Genomic DNA, 22,943 nt, shown 5'->3' on the forward strand with positions numbered 1-22,943 from the left:
TAGATAGCGGGTGACATTTTGATGATAAACTGAAGAAAAAAAATATATATATATATGTAAATTGCTTCCTCCAAAAATGTTAAATATGAAACCATAACACATCATGGTATTTTCAGTTAAACCAGTGGAGATTTTAAGATGTTTGTAAGGATAAAGAAAGCTTTTGTTAGTTACACTAGATGGCGATAATGCAATACTCCACAGCAGAAGATTCTAAATACTTCATATAGCTGTAGTATTACTACGATGAATGCATTTACCAGTAGTGACCCCCTTTTTGTTGCCATAACTTTTGTCACTCTACTGTCTTTTGATTATTATTTGAACAATACAGAAACTTTGAAAAGTTGAAAATGCAAGAGGGTGTTTCCATTTTGTTGAGACATTGTGAATTTGACATTTACAATGAATGTAGTCATAAAACACCCTCTTGCATTTTCAACTTATCAAAGACCAACTAAAAGGTTAGCAATATTTGGCTTAATGTGCAAAAACTTGCCGATTTGTACAGAATAAAACCACATCGGTATATATATAAATGTAATTTATTTTACCCGATATGAAGAGTGCACTGAAAACACGAGCACTGTTTTGTCTTTGCCCTCTGATATCAATCAGAATATTTTTTTCTGTTGTTCTCACTACAAAAACACAGCAAGCAAACATTAAAGTCGGCAAAACTTCACACATTTACAGCACCCGCTAATGAGTCTTTCCGCCCTTGTGCCTTCAGCAAGAGCTGCGACGTCACTGTGACGTAGTCCGTTAACAGATCTATACATTATGGATGTTTTGCTGCTTCAAACACTACAGATTTTGTCATTAGTGTTCACTTATGATCTCAAGCTCCAGCAGTATAAGTCAGCAGCAACTTAATTTAGCTTTCTCTTTTTGTGTCACAATTGTGCACTGCTACAGTAAATACATATGTAATTTAGCTTTTGTACCATTTGACAGTACCACTTTTGACACAAGAATAAATACATACCTTGACACGAAGATGCAAAAAGTAAGTACCCATAATCTGACTTGAATGCTAATTTATTTTGTGTATAGTTATAAACAAAAGAAACCGAGTCTCATCTCTATCATCTAAAAATAAACATCATTCACAATAACGCACCATGATATGTGAGCAGAAAGAGCCACTGTGTGTCTACATTACCGGAGCCAACCTCACAAGTGTCAGGGCTGCTGAGATGCACCAAAGTGGAGCGTGTGCATCGTCCTTGTTTGCGTTCTGTAAGTCGACGTGTCAGCCTTGTTTACTCTTTTGGTGACTGCACTTTGAAAAGCTTTGGGGAGGAGTGAATCAGAGCCCGCCGAGTGCTTGGGTTCACTGTGGTTTGGGCAGAAATGGATCTTGGCCGTGACGTGATGCTGTGGCTCTCTCTCACGACATTCACCTCTCCGCCGAACGTCAACAGAAAATCCATTTGGTTTGGCGGTACTGGAGTCAGGGTCGAAAATGGACACTTCCAAACACTCCTGACATGAGAAAGTGGAAGAGGTACTTTCTCGGAGCAGTAAATCTTCTGCCCTCTATCATGGAGTGATTGGCATTGTGATTTAGCTTTCATGTTATATGCTAACCTTTATCTATTTATCCAAACTTATAGCGGACGCAAGCGTACACCGAACTGTGACCCGGTGGGGCTGGATGACCCGAAGGACTGTGCGAAGTTATTAAATAAAACACTTCTCTCAAGTTCACTGTGATGACCAGAGGCATCACTGCAACTACAGCAAAGACTAAATATATACTACAATTGCTACTACTATTAAATAGGAATAATTCTGTTCCATAATCACAATTACTTACACTACCAAAACTATATACTTAATTAATAATACTACTTAGATGATTTTTACTTTGTCTAGTTACCTACTATAGCATCTCATGATAATTAATTTTGAAGTACCATATACTGAAGAAAATATAAACGAGAAATGATAATATGGAAATTTATGCCACTGACACATTAACCTTAAAGCAGATTTATCCCAAAAAGCTATTCTAAATATACAATATGGCCAATAAAAACACAAACTACTTCACATAAATAGCAGAATGAGACACTTTAGTAGTTAGTTTGTATCTTTAACAACTAATAGAAGTTATTATTTCAACCCTACACAGATCAAATCTAACCATAGAACAGAAAAATAACTAAAGTTCCTCACTAGTACAAACAAAAAGTACCCATGATACATACTGACCCCAAAAAGTATTGTTTCATCTAGCATATACAGAACGATAAGTCAATAGTGATTCAAATGAAAACTGTTCACAACAACTTGACAAATTTGAAGCAATGTGCAGTAGTTTCATTTGCAGGATTCACGCTGATTGTACAGTGATGCTGCTCTGAAGGGGGAGTGACATCTAACATATATTGAACGATAAGTTAATATAGTAATTATCATGACAAGCCTATTTACTCGTGTACATACGACTGAAATCTTCGACTACATTCTTAGGACAAAAAGGTATACCGTGTTTTTCGGCTCATTTAAAATCCTTTAATTATTTTGTAATTTTATAATTCAGTGCACCTTATGTATTAATTCTGGTTGTGCTTACAGACCTCAAACTGATTTTATGTGGTACACAGCGCTCAAAAATCAGTCAAAATTTTATTTTAGCGCAAATCTGTTAAGCTACGAAGCCGCAATGCTTGATGGATTGTCGGAGCATTACGGCTACTGTAGTCAAGAACCTCGAACGACAAAAGCTGACCGCATCAGTGCACAAGGAGCACAAGCTTTTTCAGCGCTTATAGTTTATGCAAATTAGCCATGTGGTTTTAAGTTTCGTTTCTGTAAAACGTAAACAAATTTGCGCAAAGCTGCATTAAACACATTATTACTCAATGTATATTTGAGTCCTTCTCGTAGGAAATAAAAAAAACTAACTTAAATGGTCCATCCACATTTACATTCATAATACACATTCATCAAGACAGGGAGGCAACGCCGGGCAAGTTACGCCACAATCTGTCAGTGGATCATGGACATCTGGACTAAGGATCAGTCTCAAGTGTCGTCCTTTAGTTTCGCTCAATGCGCTTATAATCCGGTGCACCTTATGTATGAAAATAGACAAGAGAATTCAACATTATTGATACTGCGCTTTATAATCCGGTGCACCTTATAGTCCAAAAAATACAATACTCATTACTGAAATCCTAAAGTAGTAGGAGTAGTTCTCATTTTTAGGACAAACATACTCAATTCATAGGTACTTAAGTAAATCTAGTTACTTTTGGCATCAAGTTACTACCATGGATGAGATTAAGATAACAATGCCAACTGAGTCTGCCACTTGAAATGACACTAAACAAAGCGAGCCGATGCCGACATAATAAAATAAGCTCATTACACAGGAAATATTACATTTACATATAAATTGAGTTAAGTCACAAATCACTCGGCTGGTGCTGGAGATTACCAAGTCTTATCAGTAAGGAACTCTTTTCTCTTACTGTTGACATTGCATTATAAAAGGGAACAAAAAGTGCTATTCTTGACTAAATTTCGTGAGCGTCTCGGGGGATTTGACTGTGCTGCTTCATGTTTTAGGAGTTTTAAGGTCACGCACACATTATTTTCTATTGACTCCAGAGACGTCCGTATGGCACAGAGGAACAATGCTATTACCTGCGAATCTTAAAGACTGATGTGGATATACTGACTTTATGTTGGCCCTGAAAATACACCCTCAAAAGTTTTCTAATTGAAAGTTGTTACATGTTAATAAAATATATCTTTATTGGACATGACATTATTGACAAGTGTCCTCGATTACCAAGTTACTGCAATGGTACTGTCACAAATCAAAACTACAGTTCTTCTTTAAATAAACTGTATTTAATGTCATTTTTGAACATTATTTAGAAGCACAAACAGGATATTAATTATTAACAGTGGAAAAGACACTGAAAACGTTAGGAAGTATCCAAATATCCAAATCTCTCGGTACGATATTATCACGATATGCATCTCACGGTACAATATTTATTGCGATATTTTTGGATTTAATTGTAGACAGGACACTTTTTTGATTTTAAAATACCCCGACAAGATTTGGTGTGAATTATTACTGTCATGATCCCAAGAATTCAAATAAAAACACGTAACTTCATGTTGTCGACGCTGAAATGAATCATGGGATATGTAGTTTCCAATTCTTATTAGCTGTTGCTACTATAAAAAATGCATTTAAGCAAAGGAACTTCGTAATTCGATATATATTGCAATGCCCCACGATATTATTGTGAGACATTTGACGATACGATATCACGATATTTCGGTTACTGTTACATCCCTATGAAAAATAAATATTTAAAGAGCCCATATGACCTCTGATTTATGTTGTAATGTTGTTTCTTCATCAAAAACATACCTGGAGTTGTGTTTTGTTTCATACATGTTGAACACACAAATCCTGCATATTTGGGCAGAGTTTTCTCTCAAACAGAAAACACTCTGTTCCACCTTCTGATGTCATGTGGTAATACAGGAAGGATACAGAATTGGAACTGTAATCACTTTCACTGTCATCATTTGGATTCAGCCCTGGAACTGCCACTCTCTCCTGAACTAAAGTTAAAAGATAGTGGTTCACTTGAAAACTAGCACTTCATGATATCACAAGGTGGAACAAAGCATTCTGTGTTTTGGAGATGTAGACAGACTAATAAAGGGTTACTCAAAAATGTGCGGTGAAACACAACTCTGGGTTTGTTTTTGAAGAGATAACAACATTCTAATAAGGTAAAAGCTCACAATAGTCAATTTTGTGAAAAAATACAACCTTTAAGTACCAATATAAAAGATGAAAAGGTCTCCAGTTAATATTCTATACAAAGACAAAGTGTGGTCCAGCTGCAGTTAACCGGACCACGCAAGAGTTCCCTTTTCTTCATTCCAGGCAGTTCTCTTTTTCTTAATCCACTGCAATGGCAAAACATTTTTCTCCGTACAGAATGCAAGGACAAAGTCAGACAGCTACCGGCATACCATGACTAATGCTTCTGAAGACAACATTTTCTCTCACCATCCAATATCTGATCTGTTTGGAGCAATCAAGTTATTGGTAACACTTTGTTAAGGATTAATAACTGATCACTAAAGTCATAATAGTATGCTAGTAAGTAGTTATTTAGCGTACTCATAATTGGCACTGTCAAGAGATTTAAAAAATTGAGAGATAAATTAATTATGATCTGTAATTATTTGATCTAATTAATCTCTTTTTTTAATCTCACCTAAAAACTGCTGAGAATCATTTAAATTCATTACATTATTGTGGCAGATCAAAAGGCTGATATATAACATAAAAAAGTGACTTTAAAAAGTCATTTATTGTTTAACAAACTTTAAGATGCAATAATTTACATTCCGCTGTGTTTTTTTGTCAAACTCTAAATAATTACAAAATACAAATAAAATCGGGGAGGACCTGACGCAAAACAGTGTGGTGTGGAACACATTCTGGTAGCTCATTGTGGGTGCAGGCAGGAGTGCGACTGTACAACGCGGTGTGGAATGCAGGTGGAATGATAAACTGCAAACTAAATATGAAGTAAAAATATACAAATGATTAATGTATGCCTATCATACATCATTTGTGCTGGATGTTTTATTTGACATTGATAAAAACATTTTAAGATGCCTACGTGGTCTAATCTCACACACATTTTAGACAATTCCTTTCCCCTTTTCCATGTTAGAGTTTAAGAAAGCGAATGTCCCCATCTTGCAGGACAAAATATCACTGATGCGGGCGGGAGCAGGACTGAAAATTACAATTCTTTGCGGGAGCGGGACTATGTCCTAACACATAAAAACTTATTTTATAATAAAGTATAGAAACAGTAAAGTTAGAGATTAAAAATGAGATTAACGCGATTAAAAAACATAACGCACTAAATATGACTGTAAATAATTAATCGCAGTTAACGCAATAATTTGACACCTTTCCCAGAATGCTATTAAAGCAAATTTAACAATGTAAATTTAAAGGTGCATTGCGTAACTTTTCTGGTGGGTGTCCAACAAATGCTTTTCTCCATTGAGATGTTATTGCTTCATCTGGAATATTTCACAGAATTAAAATTTCTATCTTCATGGAGACCAAACCAGACCAAGTTACAGGTCAGATCTGTGGAGAAGCGACCCCGCTCACAGTCAGAATGCCTGTTTTTCTAAGTATTTTAGAGCTGTAAAACCACCTGTAATTGACCTTAAAATATACCTGTTTAATGTTATACTGTGGAATATTCCAGGCAGAGCAACGACATATCCATAGAAACAAGCAGGTGATGAACCCTCAACCAAAAAGTTACATAGTGCACCTTTAAAAGTCGGTCTAATTGAAATAAATAAATAATAAATAAATAATAGATGATAATGCATTGTATTTAAAATGCGCCATTCTGGGCACTCAAGGACACCGTACAAACACACAATTAAAAAACATTAAAAAACAATAAAACAATACAGGACAGGTTGTAAACATCAGTGCATTAATGGGGTCGGCTAATTTAAATAAATGGCTTTTGAGTCTGGATTTGAATGGTGAGAATGAATTAAGATCACTGAGGTCTTTACAGAGGAGAACCACGGAGGTACAGAAGAACTTTAAAAATATTAATAAATATTTGTATGCCCAATGTTGTATATCAAGATTTAATTAACCACTATTTAGCAGCAGCCATTTTGATACAGTCCCTATACTAAAGTGGCACCATGTTATTGTTATAGAGAAGAATTTCCCTTTCTCTCATTATCCCCAGTGTCCGTGGTTGTCACAGAGAAAGGTAATGCTGCAGAGGTAACACATATTGCTTAAAAACAGTGTAAGAGGATTAGCGTTAGCGGCTTGGGCTGTGTGCATAATTTTATAGCTGACTGAGAGAAAGCAGAGGGCAAACAACCTCAGCCCACCACTTTTTGAGAAAACACCATGAATCATTTGGGCCAAGTTTGATGACAGGAGAAGAACCAAATATTTACTCAGGGTTTTGTGTCAAAGTAAATGTACAGTGTGCACTATTGTATAAGGCAGATTTAGGAAAAATAAACAACTACAAAGAAAGACATATTTATATAAAAGTGAAGTAAAAGAATTAGAAGTATCACAAGGGTGTAGACGTCACCCACGGCAAATCCTTCCATCGTGTAACAAAGGAATGCATATTTATTAAAACAATGGGGGGAAAGCGTGAGGCTAAATAAGTTTATACTTCCTCCCACTCCCTTTTGAACATGTATTTGTTTATTTCAAATATATTTATGAATTTAAAAATGATAGTTTTCTTTGGTGTCTCAGGAAAGGACCATCTGCATCACATGTTGTCGTCTTCGGCCCCACTTACATGTACACGAGTATTTTTAAAAACAGAGACATTTCCCTTCCGTTTGTACTCATCTTTTACACGCAAACGCCGAATTCACCTCTGAAAACAAATCTTTCTAAAAACTCCGGCTAGAGTGGTGATTCTGGAAAATTACAGTTTTGCGTTTGCATGTAAAGTGAGATAAACTTAAAAAAATGTTTAAGCAGCTGACGCACCAAAAGTGTAACCAATGTTTACCTTTTTCTCTGATGATGATCATGAAGCATTCAGAGCAGCAATCGCATTTCTTCTGGTGCAAACACTTTTCATGTGTTTGCATTTGCACGCACAGCTGATGTATGATATCGATGACCAGAGACCAATGAGGCTCAGAGGTCAGACATTTTGCCACTTCTTTAACAGATCTGCGGAGAGGCGAGCCCGCTCAGTGATGCATGTTTTTCAAGGTATTTTTGAGTAATACTTACAACTTTAATTTGGTGTAGTTGCGATGGTGCTCGATGGTGTATTTATGCGGGTTGATGTAAACGAAAACTTTTTTGAAAACGATACTATGTGCACAATGTTATTTCGGAAAACGCAGGGAGGGAAATATTCGTTCCAGCGATATGTAAACGTAGCCTTCATTGTGCTGACTGTTTACCCATGTTATTACCCATTATAACATTTCAGTTCCTTCATCAAAAATACGCCTGAAGAGGAGGTCACCCATGCATGTTTGAGTAATTTAGTGATCTCTCTGGGTCCTTAGCTATACAATTCTCCATAAATATACACAAGCGTGATACAAAACTCTACACAACTTGACAAACTTGATGCAATGTGCAGTAGTTTGATCAGTGGCATGGACTTTGATTGTAATGTGACCACTCAGAAGGGGCAGTGATTTAGCGAACAGAGCAAAGGGAGTGATGACTAAGGTGAAACAAAGGTGAATATAGCATTTTCAAAATAAAATGTAACATCGTGATCTAAGTAATTAGCAGTAAAAGTAAATTAGTCTCTCGTGAAGCATGTTTGAAATAGACTGGAAAAGAAGTCAAAATGGTTGATTTATGACTGATCACACTTAAAAATTTATCTGGAAATAAACAAATTATGTGTTTGTCCAAAAGCATTTACATTGCTAAAATTTCCCTTTCTGTCTTTACCAATGACTTCTTAAAGACCTACTTTGACTGTGTCTAATGTTCTTACTCTTTGAAAATAGCGAGAATGGAGTTTGCCCAGAGCTGAAAAATGATTGAATTGTGTTGTTTCACGAGTTGGAGGACGGCTTTTCATTTTCCTGAAAGAGTGTCCTATGAGTGTGATTTGTTATCTCGCCGCAGCGGCCCTTATTGATCATGGCAGTGGTCAGGCCATCTGATACCAGCTTGTCCCAGTCATCAACAGTGCACAGATGCTCCATAGATCTCCCCCACATCACCACGGCAACATCACATCAACACAGGGGAATGTCATGCCACTGCACCGTGCACTATCACAGGATATAGCTCAGGATATGACTGAAAAATGTGACAAGAAACATCACATGTGTTACATTTACAATTAGGGCTGTGCGATTTTGGGGAAAAATAAGTGTGATTATTTTCACTTCTGATAAAGTTGAATAAAGTAAGCATTCTGTTCAGAGCTGCACATAATAGTATTCATAATACAAGACTCCAGTACAAGAATCGTGTGCACGCAGGTCTAAACTATTCTATTACACTCTTATCTAAATTATTGCAGCCTGTGAGGTTTGACTAAGGCTGAACTAAAATATAAGATTTAAAGTATGTGGGTTTTTTTGTTTTAAATTTTGGTTCTGTTTGTTGCCCTGAAAAACAGGAAAAAATGCTTCAGTACTCTGACTGGGTTTGCATCTCCACTAGGGATGGGCATTCGATAAAATTTTCTTAATCAATTGTTGGAAGAATTAACAACTGATTAATCATTAATGTTTTTATATTAAAATTATTATCATTATTACTATTACTAATCTGCATAAAATAAACTCACCTTTACAACATATAAACCATAACCACTATAGTGCCACACCAGCCCATTTGACATTATAATGTGTTTCATGCAGCTTTGCGCACAGAATACAGCATATGTACCATGATGACACCGGGATACTCAAAAAACCTGATCATACCCAGGATACTGATGTGCATGTAAACACACTCACTGTACAGTGATCTCCAAGGAAGTGCCAGTGCCGAAACGTGGGACTGTGAGGCGGCAACTCCAGTGTTTGTGTCAGACGCAGCCTTGTTTCCTTACACTGTACACAACAACCTATATTTGGTTTGTTCTTAAATTCTTAATGATCAATTATCGATTAGACAACTAATCATGCCCATCCCTAACCTCCACACTCCCGACTCTTCCATGGCATGCAGAATGGCCACCTCCTGCTTGTTTCCATTGAAATGTTACTCTTTTGGCTGTAATCTTCCACAGTATGGCAAAAACTATTCATCCCCATGGAGAATGTTCTGAAGTATGGTTTTCATTTTCCATGGAATCACGTAGACATACCACCTCCAGAAAGTTCCATACAATAACTTCAAGAAATCCCCAATCCAATACATAGTACAATATTTACAAACCAAACACACAGTTAAATTCAGAATTTAGACAAATTGCCAGAGTGGATAATTCGATTTTCTGGAAATGTTTGGAAAACAGATCAGTCACTGTATTTTTGAGGTTTGGAAGTGCTTGATTTTGGAGGTAGACTTTTCCCCTCCCTCAGACCCCTTACTTAGAACACTTACTTATAACAATAACAGTGCGTCATATAATTTGTGTTATATTTAACCTGCCAAAATACTGACCACATCACTGCGGTAGGTGAAATCAGTCCACGGAAAATCAGAAGTGACTAGCCATTAAGAGATCCAATCTGTGGTTGAGAACTAGGAAAGGTCCGATACATGGATTTTCTCAAATGATACGAAAACAAACGCCTGTGTTAATATGAATCAAAAAACTTCAGTAAAGGACCAATTTGTGTGACCTTTCAGTATCAGTACTTGTTTCAAAGAGTTTCAATATCGATTTTAAAGTTTTGGGGAAAAAAAAGTAAAAGTTTGAGAAAAAGTATTATAGTTTGTTTAAAAAGACATCCGATGCATTGAGGATACTCATAGATACTCATTTAAGCAAGTATCGATATACAGCTTTGAATAAATGACCATTTCTACCCTTCTGAGCAAACTACGACCAGTAAATAGTAGGAATGTACTGATATCCAAATCTCACGGTACGATACTTTCTCGATATACATATCACGGTACGATATTTATTGTGAGATTTTGTGGAGGCGAACAAAACTGTGAATATGCTACGTTTTCCTCTTAAAATGCCTTGACAAGACTTAATTTAAAAAACTAAAACTTAAAAGTGCTTAGAACTGTTACTTCGTCCTGTAGTTTGCACCAAAACGGAGCAAAGGATCATGGTCAATGTAGTTCCCTCTGTTTTTTAGCTACTGCTGCACCATAACAATGAATTTAAGCAAAGAAACTTGTGATTCGATATATTGTGATGGTCCACGATATTATTGAGACTTTGTTAATACAATATCATGATATTTTGGTTATTGTTACACCTCTAGTAAACAGCCCAACCAGGATAATGGCTGAACTGACGTTTGGAATCTGATCCAGACAATGTTTCTGTATCAGCATCAATATCCGATACCAGTATTTGATGGGGCATCCCTAATAATAAACAAATACTATTATGTTGTGTTGAAAATTACAATACTGTCTTAAAAGTGAAGAATGGGTATGAATATTGGCACTGATGTTATTGCAAAGGAGAAATTCAATTCTGTCAACTGGCCAAAAGTTTTTGATTGAACATGTTTCACAGCTCATCCAAGCTGCTTCTTCAGTTCTGGGTTGAATTTCTCCTTTGCTATGGATCCCACAACGACAACGCAAACACTTTCTTCTTCAAAATTGAGTTCACAACTTTAGTATCTTAACACTAGAGCACACAGACAACAAAATGTCTCATACAAAATCAATAAAGTGTGCAAAAATCCACTGATATCGATAACATCACTGATACTTTGTCTATTCCCTTCAGGAACAATCCGAGCCACAATGAGCACATTCTCCTCCCTGCTCCACATGAGGACAGAGGCTGGAGACAGATGGAGCAGAGGAGTGACATCAGGCTCAGTCCAGTGCACACTCCAGAGCCCCCTCCCTACTGATCTATGGACTGTCAGCACCCATACGCCACCAAATATTTTATTTGATTTCCTCTGCACGCCTATGAACTCCCTGTGACAGTTGCTCTGGGATACGGAGAGGCAGAGGAGCACAAAATATGTCCTTCTGGTTCAGCTTCAAGTTTGAAAAAGTGGATGAGGAGTGGCAGTGGCTCCACCTAAAGTCATAGACTGCATTACACCAAGAAGTATAGCACCGCAGGACTCATTTAGCACAATTTGAAGGCAATTATATGTGTTGGGCAAATAATATACTCTTCCTTACTTTTACTTACTTCCATGTAGTGTTTAATATCTCTAAAACCTGTTAATAATCTAATCTTCAGAAACCTATATCAAGATTGTTCATTGCAGTTGTTGATATTGAAGTTTGTAGGGTCAGCCAAAACTACAAGTACAGACTTTTCTTTTTTTTCTCTGTTATTTTTCCCATAAAGATTCAGAAATGTTGAATAAAGTTAAAGGTCTTGTGATCAATAGTTGCCATACAGCTGATGTAAACTGAGCAATCTTTTTCACATATTTAATATTCATATTTTGGAAAGGTCTATGAGAAAAATGTATGAAAAATTTCCTTCCAGAACGAGGGGGGTGGGCGGACACTGTTGACCCCATACTCTACAAAGAAGATTAACAGGTAGATTAACCAATAAAGAAAGCTCATGGTCCGTTCGAGTCAAACAAACCTAGCGACTCACAGTATTTTGCTCTCAATGTTAAGAGGATATTCAAGATGTAATGCCATTCTTAAATTTGCACAAGAAGATGGAGCTTAGAGCAGGGTGAACTGGTTGCAATGGGCAGCAGGAGGAGGAGGAGGAGGAGGTGTGTCTGTGTGGAAAGTGAAGATGATTCATAGTTTGATTCAGCTGTTTGTATTGCAGCCACTCCGCGCTTTCTCTGGCCTTGAAATGTGGGCTGCACTATACACAACTGCCCTTTGTAGAGGAAGGCAGTAACTTCACCATCTGACCTCCTATTAGTGTTGTCACGATCCCAAAATGTAAAACTCACTTTCAGTACTAAAGAATAAACTCAGTACAGATTCTGATCCCACAGTCATAACATAACACACTCTTTTCAACATTAAATTGTAGAACTTTCTTTTATGTTACTATCTGGTCTGTGTACTTCCTCAGTCGTACAGGTGGGTTTCATAGTGGTCCATGAGTGTATACTTGTCTATTTGGTTTTATACTTTATATTCAAGAAGAGTATATTTCATGTCTTTGAATGTTTTCAGTGAATACTACACTTGAAATGACCCACAAAAGTAGAGAAATAACACACATTGCCTTATCTGGTTTGTTTGCTTGTTTTTGTTTTTTTTTTTTTTTCATTTTAATTGAGGTCAGTCAATTTAATATATTTCCATAACAATATTCACAATATTCTTGTTAATATGATAATTTGACCCCCTCTAGCTCTACTACCAAAATCTATTGCTTTTAATACATTTTCAATCCAAATTACAAAACAAAATCAACCATTATGTTGTTGCTTGTTTTATCTATTTTGATTTGGAAAGATTACAGTCAGTTTTAGAATGTAATAGCTTTTCTTATTTTCTGTACAGTTTATGGCTTTTTCAACTAGAGATTAACCAAGATTATCTTAGACATCACAAATCAATTTCTAACTCCATTTAATATCACTTTTCTTGTAAGCCAATTTCCTCTTTGTAGGGCTATCAAAAATATAAAAAATCAGACACTAATTGATACTCAAACTAGTATTGAAACTAGATACTCATTTGATTAGGTATTGATAGTGATGGGCAAATGGAGCCTCGTGAAGCATCGACACATCAGTCGCAATATTGTCTCAAATGGTTCGACGTGTCTGAGGCCTTGGAGAAACACTGACCTCTAGTGGACAAATTTAACCATTGGCACGCAGGTGTCTCAGCATCAATGAAGTATTGTTAGTGTAAGACAATACTTGTGTGCAGAGCATACACCGTACCTAACAACAACAACAATAATAATGATGATTTAAAATAATATGTAAAGAGCAACATAAATAGCAGCTGTAAATAAGAAAATAGGTGACCTTGTTAAGTGGAATTAGATCAAAGTGATCCCAAACCATGGATCGCTTTTTTCCACTTGTAAATGCCATTGAAAATGAAACAAATGCCAAAAGTCGCCAAAAGTCACCAAAATCACCACTAATGTCACACAATACTCCTCACTACCCAACATTTTTAAGAAATATTGGTGCATCTTTTATACTGCAGCAGTTTAGCGCTTGTCAAACCACAGAAGTGCGCTGAACACTCTGAAGCACTCTGAACCAATCGCAGAGCGGAACCTTCGCTGAGCCAATGAAACACTTCGATACACTGAAGCTACTGACACGCAGAGCGAAGCAGTAGGGGGAGGGACCGACACTTCCACACTTTGGTCACGTGAGCAGCTGCTGCGAGACGAGCTCCGAGGCAGTGCTTCAGAGCAATTTGTTTCATCACTAGGTATTGATACTAAAATGTCACATTCACAGGACAAAAATAAACCTTTCCTGAACAGTTTTAGGATGATGCTGAGATGTATCAAAAGAAGTATGAGACCACACAGACATGGACCACTATGGAACCTGGACTGAGGGATTACACAACTAAGACCACTTGGTAATTATAAAAGAAAATACAATGACTTAACGTCGGAAACGAAATTCTATTGTGTAAGAAAGTACTTTTTATTATCATTAACCTTAACATGTAACCTTTATGAACATGGCTTTATACAGTATTTGCATTCTGGATACACCGCGTCTGTGTCTTCCTCTGGCATGTGCGTAAACCTGTGCTTCCTGTTGATTGAATGCCTCCAGTGCTTACACAGAGGAGGTAATAGACTGGAGCTACACTGTCCAGGACAAATAGTGTAAGCCTTGTTTAAGCCCTGTTTGTCCTTGTGCTGATTGGTGGCTTTTGGCAGCGTCCACACTCATTAAAGTGCGGCTGCTCTGGTTACCACAAGATAACCCACGGACATGATGAGGACCGGCTGGTGGAGATGCAAGGAGCGCTCCGGAATAGGGCTGCGGACTATGAGGCAAAAATATTTATACTGCAATATTGGTTGACTCAATATTTTAGAACAGATAAATAAATAAATATAATGAGTTGAATGAAAGCAATTAGCAAATCGCTACATCTTTCAAGTAAAATGATTTCCTCCATAAACAACAAAATGTCCTGTTTTATTCTGCTTAATAATAGCAAATTATGTACTTCAGATCTGTACATGTTCAGAAATACATGTGATTCTAGATAGACAGAAAGATAATACGAAACTATAATAATAATAATAATAATATTCTAGTATTAGTTTGCCACTTTATATTTCAGTGTTAAAGTGCCTATGACAGGTTAAACTACTTTCAGATTAGAAATCCTGACATCACGCATGGGAATTTTGTAAGTGTTATCTAGCAACCATTTTGTACACTGGGCCAAAACTCCTGTAATGCACACAGAAATGATTATTTGACAAATTAAAATATAAGAAAACAGTTATTTTGGTGAAATGATGTTTAAAGTATCAGACAAATGTGTTTCTTGTGTGTAAATCGTGCCGAACCTTTAGACAGCATTCTCTAATATAGAACTCGTTTCTTATAATTTTTAACATTTTTCAACTTTTCTTCTTCTTAAAACTACAATTTATACTTAGAACATGTGTTGATGTATCAAATTAAGTCAAAATTAGAGAATCATTAAAACCTTCTAAATGCACTTAAATTCTCTTGGACATGTTCAAAATGTGGTCTAAGGCTGTGCAAAAATATCAAAATATCAATATATCGTATTTAATGTAATGTGATGATACAGTATCGATATCACGGGCTGCTGTATCCATATACTGCCAAGAGTATTTTTTGGTAAATTATTTTGTTAGTTCGTATTTTATTACACCGCTACAGTTTTGTTGATTGTTTAGAGGAAGGAAACTCTTTTATGCGACACATTTGACATTTTCACTGTTTTGATGATTAAAATGGGTGTGTTTCATGTTATTTTTGAACAAGAAATGGTTTAACAAAGACTTTTATTATAACAGCCATGATTTAGCCTTTATTTTTTATTGAACCATATCGAATCAATTTGAAATATATGGTATCAAACCAAAACTCCACTGTATCGAGGTATGTATCGTATCGTGGCCTATGTATTGAAGTAAGTATCGTATCAGCAACTTCTCAATGATACCCAGCCTTAAAGTGGACTTCATAAAAGAGCAAATTTTGCTTACAACCCAAATCCAGAAAGGCTGAAAAGTATACAGCAAAAATACTGATATAGCAACACTGGCTGACACAATTTTTCATAATGCAAGAAATATATTGCAATACATTTCTGACATATAAAGGGCAGTTTGTCTTAGTCATTTCTTTTCCTTATCGAATTCTAAAAAAAGCAAACACATTCTTCTTTAGCAGTTTTCCTCCATCTCTTCCCTACTACCATTACTGTCATCCCGACTGATCTGATTCTCTGCTACTTCTACCATCTCTACAGTCCCTGACAAAAGTCTTGTCGCTTATCCATTTTGTAGAAACAAAAGCTTATAACCTGACTTTAAATTAATCGATTGGTTTTAGAAATGTCTCATATGAAAGCTAAAACCCTCCCAAATTATGCTCAATATACTAAAATAAATTTGCTTCACTGAAGAAAGATTGATCATTTAATGAACACAGAAAGGTCAGATTTTGGCAAGACAAAAGTCTTGTCGCCTTGTCATATGATGCACCCAATCCTAGATTACAGCCTCATCTGTGATCAGTTACTGATCAATCAATTAGTGGGTGTGTATAAAAAGAAGCCCAGCACACCAGACCTTCACATCAACTGCAGCTTGACCTCTGACAACATGCCTAAGATCCACCCTGAGACCAAAGCATTAATTATCAAGAGGCTGAAGACCAGATCCACTGCTGAGGTGGTGACACCTTCAATGTGTCTCAGCGTCAAGTACAAAGAATAAGAAAAAGATCTGAAATGACTGGAGATGTTTTTGACAAGCCCAGGTCCGGCAGACCCCGCAAGACAACTGCTCGGGAGGACCGTTTGTTGATTGGAAAATCCAAGGCCAGCCCCTTTTCCACTGCAGCAGACTCCACCAGGCCTGGTCACCTCAAGTCCCTGTGTCAACCACAACAGTTTGTAGAATTCTGTCTTGAAATGGCCTCCATGGTCGAATCAGTGCACAGAAACCAGCACTAAACAAAAGGCAATTAAAAAACCATGTGGCATTTGCCAAGGCCCACAGCCTGCTAAAAGGATGGACACTGGAAAAGTGGCAGAAGGTGGATTTCTCAGATGAATCCTCGGTTGAATTACATCACAGCCGCCACAAATATTGCAGGAGACCTACTGGAGCCCACATGGATCCAAGATTCACCCAGAAAACAGTTAAGTTTGGTGGCGGAAAAATCCTGGTCTGGGGTTCCATCCAGTATGGGGGTGTGCGAGACATTTGCAGGGTGGAAGGCAATATTCAATAACCTAAAATATCAAGAAGTATTAGCTCCTCTTACATTCCCAACCATAAAAGGGGTCAAATTTTGCAGCAGGATGGTGCTCCATCGCATACTTCTATCTCTACATCAAAGTTTCTCAAGGTGAAGAAGATCAAGGTGCTCCAGGACTGGCCAGCCCAGTCACCAGACATGAACATCATTGAGCATGTCTGGGGTAGAATGAAAGAGGAAGCATGGAAGGCAAAACCAAAGAATCTTGATGAACTCTGGGAGGCATGTAAGACGCTTTCTTTGCTATTCCTGATGACTTCATCAACAAATTGTATGAATCATTGTCGAACCGCATGGATGCAGTCCTTCAAGCTCATGGAAGTCATACAAGATATTAAATATGGATCTCACAGCACCACTACTTAATTCACTGACGTTATGCAACATATTTTTGTATTTGAAGTAAATTATTTGTTCAATTTTCTGTAGGCGACAAAACTTTTGTCTTGCCAAAATCTGACCTTTCTGTGTTCATTAAATGATCAATCTTTCTTCAGTGAAGCAAATTTATTTTAGTATATTGAGCATAATTTGGGAGGGTTTTAGCTTTCATATGAGACATTTCTAAAACCAATCGATTAATTTAAAGTCAGGTTATAAGCTTTTGTTTCTACAAAATGGATAAGCGACAAGACTTTTGTCAGGGACTCTACTCTCATTGTCTGACCTCTTCTCATCACATTTCGATTGTGAGACAAAGGTGCTATATTATGCATTGGATTTTGCACCTTTCTAGATACTCAAAACAATTTGCATTATTTATTGGTGCTCATTCACTCTTCGGTCACACTTGGTGGTAGAGATGGGAGATGTACGGACAACTTAATCATATCGCAATTGTTGTTCTGGAGGAAAGCAAAGGCGAAATATATTGTCTGTAATAAAAATATACATTAAAAAGGCTGCAAAAAGGGATGATTAAAGCTAAATAAACCGGAAAATTGCAGTGTAATCTTGAAGCACAATATATGTACAACTGTATATCTACTACTGTACACAAAACCCATCCTTTTGTAACAGATAATACTCCCAACAACTGTACAACAACTCACGCTTATGCAATGGATAACCCTATGCCCTGTCAAATCATATCATTGTTGCACTGTCTTCATATGACCTCTTAAATAAAGCTGATTTTATATTTTTATTTTATATTTATCTTTCTATTTTTTTTACTAGTACATTTACATTTATATAATTATGTTTGACACCTGTCTCTTGCTACTTATTTGGAATTTTCTATTACCATTCATATTTTTACTCTTTATTATTATTATTTATATTATATTGTGATGTTTGAGCGACGGTGTCTAAATTATTTCCCTTGTGGATCAATAAAGTTTGTTTTAAGTCTAAGTCTAAGTCTATAAGACCTGAACAAGAAACTATACAGACACATTTGAGCACAATGTTAATAGATTGTTAATATTAGGGGTGGGCGATATCTCGATATTTTAAATATATCAAGATAGTTTTTAAACTCGATATGAATTCTGACATATCGTATATATCGATATAATGCTTATATTAAATTTTGATTTAGCCGCTTCACTTGTTTGTCTTCTCTCTCGTCGCCTCCGCGCGCTCCCGCCTCCCTGATTTTGTTCGCTCGTGTCTCCTTCACTCCTCACTATCGCCGTGAACGCTGAAAGTTGGTGCCAGTGAAAAGCTTCAAGCACCACGAAACTTTTCCACCATTTACAGACAAGGTCATCAGCAGCACATCCTCATATTCCACTGAGTCGCGTCCTTTAGCCCGAAAGAAGCTAAACGAGCTGAGCTGCATGAGAAGTGCGCTGTTTATGCAAATGAGCCATGCACTTAAATTTCGTTTCTGTAAAACGTAAACACGTGTGCAAAACTGCATTAAACACATTATTATCTCAAACGGGCTGATGTGGCTCGTAGTTGTTATGTTTTATATATTGTAAAGTTTAGTAATGTAATGTTTATTTATGCAGAAGATCTTAATCAATAACCTGTGGCAGTGTCCTGAGCTTCCTCTGCCAAAGGAGCTCACAGTTATGGTTATGATTATGGTCTGGATAACAGAGTTAATGCAAAGATGAGCTTGTGTTGAGTTGTTTTATTTATGAATGAAAAGAAGGAAACATGTATTATTTCTTTTATTTTACAGTTAAATTATTATTTATGTAATTAGGGTTTTTGTAATCTTAAATGTTCCTATATGAACAGCTGACCTCTTACACTTCAATAAAAAATAAAAAAAAAAAAAGACCATGTGGAATTGGCAGATTTGTTTTTGCAGTTTTCAGTTTTAGGGGGTTATTTTTTCTTGAACATATATCAAGATATATATATTGTATATCGAGATATAGTAAAATATATCGAGATATTTTTTGATCCATATCGCCCAGCCCTAGTTAATATTAAATCAAAAATTTCCATCCTAGACTGTAAATATAAATGGACATGGCTAACGCTCTAACCACAATGTTCCAAATAGAAGTGAGCATGGGCACACTTTCGACTCCATCAAATCTTGTTCCAATTCACTTTCTAGTGAAAAACTGTCACCTCTCTCTGTTTTGGTCTTAAAATGTTTGTATTTACTTGCTCTACATCAGTGGTCATCAAACTAAGGCCCGCAGGTGCTCCTCTGACCGGCCCCCCAGCTCCTCTGCCCCCACCACTTGAACTGGTTCTATGAGGCAATCCTCAAAAGTTGTCATGGACTATTTTTTGTAAATTACTTTTTGGCAAATAATTACACACTGGCATCTTGTATTTTGTTGATTTTTTTCAATACAAAATTTAAATTTATATGAAGCATTTATATTTGCGATATATATTTAAATAATTAAATAATAAATATAAAATGATGTATTTACATTTGCCGCCAAATGTTCGTCACCTGACAAGCTCGAGATCAAACAGTGACAGTCAACACACATGCAGAGTTCTGTAGCAGTTAAGGACAGCAAAATGGCGAGTGTTAAAGTATGAAAACTTGACAGAGAGTCCCGAGTTTTCAAAGAACTGTGGAAGACCGATTATTTTTTTGTTCAGTGTAAAGACCGTGCAGTTTTGTCTGATATGTAAAGAAAGTGTGGCGGTTTTCAAAGACTATAATCTGTGTCGTCTGGGTCATACAGTTCCCGTTATGCTGCCAAGCTGACCCCAGCTCCCCATCACAGTCAGGGGCAATAATGTGGTCCCCAGAGAAAAAGTTTGGTGACCCCTGCTCTACATGATTGACATCTATTTCGCTATTTTGTCCCTAATTCAAGATATGAACATTAACAACAGACCAATCTGATGCCTCCACCTGTGTTACTTCAATCATCTCGCTTCTGATTGGCTCTTTGGTTCCACGCTCAGATGTCCAAATATGGTCCATGGTTGCAGATTAGCCGCTATAACTGCTACACTCGATGAGCTTCATTTGGTTGCAACTGAGCACTCCCTTTTCTACTACACAGTCTATGATTTCAATATTTTTGCATTTTTGCTGATGCAGCATGTCTGGTGGTCAGCTTCTTCTGTCGACTACACTTGAGTACAGTTTTCAATAATTGCTTATACAATAAATCGTCCACTCCTTTATTCTGAAAACATGAAGGTATTACTCAAGAACTGTGTCTATACATTTATTCTCATTCATCAGCTGAGTAGCCATTGACTTCTCTCCTCTGACAGGTGGGCAAGGTGTTAGAAAAGTTAATCCCAGAACCCAACCGTGGTTTAAATGAGTTTTACCATTGAACCAATTAAAGGCGAATGAATCATAGGTATCCTGGCTGTGGAGCGATTCATTCTTCATGCTATGGATTATTGGCAGAGGTGTGCGAGTAAATAGAAGGGGTCTGGGAGAATCGACGACAGCTAAAACATTAACATTTTCATTCTGGTCTCATCGCTAACAGCCCCGGGGAGAGGCAACCATGCGTATTCTATTAACAAAAGGCACGCCCAATGCTCCCAAGTCTGCGTTCACACATCCACAAATCCCCCGGCAAAAGCTGTTTGTGTTCACCAGAGCTTTGAGAGGGAAAAAGATGTAAAACAAAGACGCACAGAGAGACGAGACAGATGTAAGGGGGAGAGCTGCAGAGAAACGTCGCTGTGGACTTTGGGAGGCGAGTCCTACACCAGCTGGTCTATGGTTCGGGATCTACTGGTGGTCTGATAGTTGTTCAAAAGTTACAGAAGATCAGCATTTTCTGATGTTTACTCATCAGAAACACATTGTAAACCGTTGCTGCAATATGTTGAATTTACCACTGCTAGAGCTACTTATACTTGTACTACACAACTACTCCTATGACTACAACTTTGGTTCTTTTATAACAGTGAGAGATGTATTTACCATCTTCAGAACTGCTGAATCATGTCAGTAAGATAAATACAACTCCTAGTGTAAAAAGGAAAAAGACGTTAATGTTAAAAGCCAAAAAGTACATACATCTGCTGGATTACGGATGGACCAATATACAATTTAATAATGAATCATTCAATACGACCCTCAGAATACGATGCAATACAAGCGGCTCAGTATAGTCATTATAATACTTAAGTGCCATTTGTCACAGCATTAGAGGTGTAACAATAACGGAAATATCATGATATCGTATTGTCAAAGTTCTCACAATGATATCGTGGACCATCACAATATGTTGAATTACAAGTTTATTTGCTTAAATTAAAAGTTATCGTGCAGCCATACTGGCTTGTAAAAGCCTGATCCTGTCAGATCTCAGAAGCTAAGCAGGCTGGGCCTGGGTAGTACTTGGATGGGAGACCGCTAGGAATTCCAGGTGCCACAGTGGGGCGCCAGTGGCAAAAAAACTGTCGTTGTGTCCTTAGGCAAGACACTTCGCCCACATTGCCTAGTATGAAAGAGGTGTGAGCGTGAGTGATGGTGGTGGTCGGAGGGACCGATGGCTCAGATTGGCAGCCTCGCTTCCGTCAGTCTGTCCCAGGGCAGCTGTGGCTACAATAGTAGTTTACCACCACTGAGTGTGGAGTGACTGAATAATGAACTGTGAAGCTGCTATACAAATGCTATCAATCAATCAGCAATAGCTAAAAAAAAAAAAAAAAGACTACATAGACCATGATTCTTTGCTCCATTTCAGTGTAGACTACAAGAAGAAAAAACAATTCTAAGCACTTTTAAATCTTAGTTCTTTGGATTAAGTCTTGTCAAGGCATTTTAACAGGAAAAAGCACATTAGCCTCCACAAAATATTGCAACAAATATCGTACAGTGAGATGTCTATCATGAAAATATCGTACAGAGAGATTTGGATATTGTTACATTCTTAATCATGAGCCATCCCACCATATTGTGAGCTTTCCCATGATATCGCAATAAATATCGTACTGTGAGGTTCATACAGTGACGATATCGTATCGTGAGACTTGGATATTGTTACACCTCTACACAGCATGAAAAGGGTTAAGCATGACATACTTTCAGATACAGGAAGAAAACAACTCTCTAAAGGCTTCTCGTCATTTAGTAAAAGGTTATGTTTATTGACAAACTCATACTCGTACTGTGGCCCACGTACGGATTTCAGATTAAAAAATAAAAAGGGGTTAGACAAAACAAAATCTTGATAAAAGTATACATGAGGTATTCAGGAACAAGAAAATATAAATAACTCTGAATTTATACTTTAAAAACATCAGAACAGACACTGAATAGAACATAGAAAAGACCCAGTGAAACTATGTATTAGTACAGCCATGTTACAAATAAGTACATCTTCCTCTTTGATTGTCCACATGCTTTTGCGAGGAACAGTTGTATGCGTTGCATGCGTGGTTAGTTTCCC

At 37.0% G+C, this 22,943-nt stretch overlaps 1 pseudogene; it reads left to right on the top strand.

The window, feature by feature from the left end:
* The first annotated feature begins 21,812 nt into the window (after window positions 1–21,812).
* LOC129409954 (5S ribosomal RNA) lies at window positions 21,813–21,929 on the top strand (annotated as a pseudogene).
* The last annotated feature ends 1,014 nt before the right edge of the window (window positions 21,930–22,943 follow it).

Source organism: Boleophthalmus pectinirostris, unplaced genomic scaffold (assembly GCF_026225935.1).
Source record: "Boleophthalmus pectinirostris isolate CB_2022bp ecotype Guang Dong unplaced genomic scaffold, ASM2622593v1 HiC_scaffold_20, whole genome shotgun sequence".
Lineage (NCBI taxonomy): Eukaryota > Metazoa > Chordata > Actinopteri > Gobiiformes > Gobiidae > Boleophthalmus > Boleophthalmus pectinirostris.